The sequence below is a fragment of the Adiantum capillus-veneris genome, chromosome 23, assembly GCF_014529385.1.
Source record: "Adiantum capillus-veneris isolate H3 chromosome 23, ASM1452938v2, whole genome shotgun sequence".
In the NCBI taxonomy this organism is placed as follows: Eukaryota; Viridiplantae; Streptophyta; class Polypodiopsida; order Polypodiales; family Pteridaceae; genus Adiantum; species Adiantum capillus-veneris.
The window spans coordinates 46949451-46955186 of NC_140953.1; positions in this window are offsets into that span (position 1 = coordinate 46949451).

The window sequence follows — 5736 nt, forward strand, 5'->3', positions numbered from 1 at the left end:
ATTGGCAAAGACTCCACCCCTAACTGGCTCATTTTCCTCAACTTCCACTCTTTCTTCCTTGATACCTCTAGTACATCTTCATATGTCCTAGGCTTCTTTAGCTCCACTCTCCAACGTATATTCTCCCAAAGACCAGCCAAGAATTTGTCCTTCTTCATCATGTCAGGCGGGGGTACCTGTGGTGCTAAAGCCTTGCACATTCGCTCCCATGCCAATGAAAACTTACGTATGTACGCATCTACTGGCTCACCTTCCTTTTGCACCAAAGCCTGTACTTCTTGCCGCACTTTGTCAGGATCTTCTATCTTCACAAACTCCACTTCCAACCCATGTCGTAGATTGTCCCAACTCAACCTTACAGGTGGATCAGCAACCCGCAACTCCTCTTCAAATGCTTTAGACCAAACTCGTGCATCACTCTTCAAACAAATTTGGAGAAGCCGTAACATTTGCGTAGGGTCATGAATCTGGTTGCTAATGCAGGCAACCTCCATCTTTTCCAAAAATTCTTCCACATCTTCATCACTTCTTCCATGAAACTCGGGATAAGAGAAAGCCATGGCTACCCAAGTTACAATGCTTTGAGAACCCCTTCGAACACACGTGCCAGAACCCAAGACTTTTGACTACCCAATCCCCAGAAACTTCAATGGAGCTCAGCTTTAGATAAGGACAAACACATGCACATCAAATGAGTTTTCATAGTTGATCATCGGAATTACAACAGGCAAAGAACATTCCAGGATCTCTCTCAATCTTCTTGGCCCAAACATAAAGACTATGCGCTGCTGGAAAAAGATCTTCCTGGACACATGAACATGAATCTGAATTCTTTGAGTTAAATGAAAAGGAGTGAACTGAGGGCCATTTTGATCATCCATTAAAGCCAACCATGAAGCTCCCAAGAAGGCACACCTGACTCAACCTCTGATTTTGCCAAAATTTCAGCAGCATAACAGCATAAATGGCTCAAAATACCAAAAAACCAGCCATCATAACTTGGGAAAATTTCGACAGAGTTTCCCCAGAAGTAGAGCAGTAGGAACCCAAAATATAGACTGTCTATGTATGCATAAACTGTCAACAATAGAACACGAGCATCAAGTAGGACTCACTAGTACATAGCCTATGGCGAGGTCACAAAAAGGGTGCTCCAGCTACCTGTATCACCGAAAGGATCTCCACATTTGAGAATCCCCCAGCTCAATAAAACCTCACACTATCGACCCTCACACGAAGGCTAATGCAAATCGCGTATAGTCAAGTCTCAGAAACGACTATCTTCCAGACCAAGTCTCAGAAATGGCTGGGACTGCCAAATACAACCAAGTATGGCTCCACAAATGTGTACAATGGCAGTTTCCACAAGTAACGTACAATCCAGCAGACAATGAGCTCAAATAGGCACCAAGTGATGCATACCCACAACAACTGCAAGTGACATCACTGCTAGTATATCACTGTACTCCAGCTACCTGTACCTATGTGAATCACCTGTACCTGTACCTATTCCTGTAACCTGTAACCTGTAACCTGTAATCTGCAACCTGTAATCCCGAATCTCGAAGCTTGAAGCTCGAAGCAGAAGGTACTCGAAGAAGATCCTCCGTGGGGGCGCCAAAAGAATGTGAGCGGGATGGAAACACACACAGCGCCTCTATAACGACCCGACACACACTCTTGGGAAGATACACACACACACTATGGGGCACCACTCGCCTTACACAACACACCTGGCCGAGACAGGGAACACACCTCTGGAGTGAGAGGAGAGAGACTATCCACTTGCCCACTCCACACAGACACACACACACATACACACACCCGAAAAACTCAGCTCAAAAGAGGAGAATTTCTGATGTTTAGATACAATTGAGCTTGGGCCAACACCAATGGGGCAAATAGCTCACACAATATGGGTAAAAGAAGCCAGATATAATCACAAACTGGAGCAGAAACTTCACTCATAGGAGGAACTTACACAGAAAAACGGCAGGAAAAGAGTGAGGAATTTGGCAAAATGGACAGTGCCATCGCGTCCGGAACGGCCCAAAACCCCAGTCTACAATGTCAAAGTGCTCAAATCCGACCTCGGATGAGCAGTTTACGGCCAAAACAGGCTCCAAAATGAGCAAAAACACACCTGCGGCTGTTCCTCCTCTCTTCTCCACATTTTTTTCTGGTCTTCTCTCAGTTTTCTCAGTTCCCACACTTAGCTTTATTAGTTGGGCACCCTTGGCCTTTTAGATGACCTCAAACGGACCCCGAACAGGCCAAAAACTGACCTCGCAGTGCATAGTTGTCACCTTTTTGCATCATTTGCACACCTGGCACTCAGCTTTTTTCCAATAATGCATCTCGCCACCACGTGAAGTGGCCCCAAAAAGTGGTCCTAATGATGACCTTTCTCCATAACTCTCACCAGAAAAAACCCACGTTGTGTCCGTCCTCATCCGCGTGCAAATATTGACCTCGTTCGCCCTCCTGACGCCACTAGATGCCATCTGACGCACCTGCTGACCTCACGTCGTCGGCCCGCGGATAGCTTCCTCGAGAAGTTTTACGCGCTATAAACTCCTCATTATTGTAGAAAAACATAGTGGTACTGGTAATAGTGAAAATCGCTGCACTATGTACATCCTGTCCTACCTGTACACATGTGGGCCCCACATAACCACCTGGCTAAGAAAATTGGGTAATCCTTTATTCGATGCACCATGCATGTGTATGTACATATGCGCAATCCCTTGCTCAAAAAAACTCCTGACAACGTAAAGAGCGATAATGGATCATAAAGATAGCCGTGCTATCTTTCTTCATTATTAAAGTACTCCACCAAAATAAATTCGCGGAATTTAATGCTTCAGATAACTGTCACAAGCCGTGCTTGTGCTTGGAGTGCATAAGATGCACTTTCTCTGATGCATGCTAGAGCTATGCAATAAGAGGTGATACTTCCTCTAACTTAGAATACGCTTCCTAAGCAATATACCTCCTTGCCGTCCCAGAATCAAGTCGTACTTGCGTACGGAAAATTGCTGCAATAATTGTGTTACAATGGATACGAACATTAACCATTTAGAAACATCATAACCATGCCATGCTCAAGCCATGCTTGATGCTAAAATTTCATCAACACAATCAGTGGTCTCTGGGCAATCAAAGTTTGCTAAACCCATACCTTGTTGGGTGTAGACATCTTGGACAACCCATACGTGCACGCGAGTACGAGAACCACACGATTGGCACAAGCCTTACGTCTGGCGGAATGCAACATGTGCTTGAGGAAAATAACAAAGAAAATTGAAATTTATTTCTTACCGCATAAATGTCCTCATGCAACTGGCCTTGGCGACCGCATGTCGAAAATATTCGAGCTTGCGTGATCATGCGAGAGCCACTGTTCCGCCTTTCTTGGTTGTGGATGCAACCATGCAACATGGCCCTTTGGTCACGGTTACCGCTCATCCACAGGAGGCCGCCTCACATGCATAGCATATTCACCATGGGCCGCTGCCCTTAGCAAGAGTGGGAGCCCAAAATAGGGCGCCCAAAAGACCTTTTAAAATAAAAAATAAAAAAATGTGAACTGAATATTTCCCTAGCTATGGCAGACTCTTGCAGCCGACTGCGTGCACAAGATGACCATGGCATGTGTTGCTTGGCTCCGCGCGCTCATGAATCAAGTCTTTCTCCTCAGCCCGGCTGGTTCGCATCTACCGAGCCTGTCTCCTTGCCGATTTGCTGAGGTCGAAAAACTTCTCCCTCTCGACACAGGGGTAGTTTCCCCCGCGGACTCGACTTCTTGCTTGCATGTTCCATGTAAACAAGTGAATTCCCGCTCGACCCTATCCTCCAAATCCGAGAGAGCTAGAGATTTCGAGGGAGAGGGAGAAAGAGAGAGAGATCCCTACGTAGAGGGAGAGAGAGCTCCATGCCTTCTCCTCCTCCATGACTCCACCTTGCTCTGATACCAATGTTAGACAAGGGGAACTAGAACCTAGGGTCCACCTCCCAACCACCCAATATATAGCATGCCCCTGGCCCTTTGCCCCAGTTCGACTCCCTTTCCACACTGCCTAGCTAGGACTTGCCCTTGTCTAGTTCGGCCTTGTCGTTGTCCTGACAGGGCCATCTCAAGGGACACCCTCCTAAGGGCATGCGATCTCTACAAACACTCCCACAAGAAAATATTACCTTATGGCCCTTATGCACATGCTCTCACTCACAAAATCATTAAAACATTGTATGTCCTCCACTTTGTTATAATACTTCTCTACCAAATGTGCAACATCATCATGAATCCCATGAAGGAGTCATTATTTTTGACATCACATTGTTGCTTCTCCGATTCAAGTATTATTCCAAATGATCAATTTGAACATGAGGATTTTTTAATTTATTTTGCAACCTAAAAAAGTACACCATCCAACCAACTTTTACCATCTTGTGGAAGAGGATTATAAATTATAGCAAAGTCCAAATGTGCCATATGTACTATACTTTGGCGGCATTCTAAAAATAATAATGACATTCTCCTGTCTCCAAGTAACACATGTTTCCATGAAAAATGAGCATTCAACATCAACCATTTGTCTTAAGATCATGATTAACAAGTATAGCCCAAATCTCTAAACCAAGGGGTAGTCAACCCATGAACTAGCTACATCGTCCTCTATCCCTACATGGACCCACAGGACTATAAAGAAGGGCAACACCTTTAACTAGGAAGGAACCAAGCCAATGTCCAATAGCTCTTTCAGTTGTGTCACTGAGTCGTATACTCTCACTCAACATGCCCATTGTAGCAAGCCTACCATTGCATGGAACGCATGTTGCTCCCTCTATCAAGCACATGGTGATGTAACACCAGTATCTTGATGGATTTGTTACCATATACATGTGGTAGTGATGTGTGTGAACACACTTAGGACCGGCGAGGCATTTTTTCCCTCACTAGGAGGTTTTTCCCCCCGTGCATTGTATATACGCCCATCACTCTAGGGCTATCTAATCTTTCCATTGCACACTAAGTAATACACTCTTTGTTGTGTGCCTTGAGCTTCCTTCGTCTTTTCCAAGCTATGTGTGTTTTCCTATAACCCTAATTCCAACAATTGGTGTCAGAGCAGGTTGCGTCCTCCCGGGCTTAGTCGCCAGTAGCTCCAGCACATGCCTGCTCACTTTCTCCACCGATTTCTGTGAGCTTTGGTGAGCATCAGCAGGTCGACAAATACTTAGGGGCTCATTTCGACCTCCGTTTCCACTACAGGCAATGTTGTGCATGCAATTTTGTCATTTTGGATAGAATTTTTATCGATGATGTTTTCTGCATAACAGGTCCCTTAGAGTCTTCTATGGTTTGTGATATATAACACGTGTTGTTCCCGCTTTGTTTCTCCTCTTTTTAGGCAGTTTTCACATTAGGTGGAGGCATTCGCCATGGCTGACAACAACACAGATGTGCTCAAGATGTTTGTTGCTGAGGACAGATTGGATGGGGACAATTACCCTATGTGGGCTTACATGATGCAACATGTCCTTGGTGTCAAAGGGCATTTGGAACCTTGTGCAGGGCATTGATGTACATCCTGGTTTGAAGATGTAGTCGATGTTGAGGATTGTAAGATCCCCAATTTTTGGGTCTCTTTTAAAAATAAGAAAAATAGCTTTCAATAGCTATTTTGTCAAATTTTGATTTAAGATGCTTGATTGACAGTATTGGAAGGTTCTAAA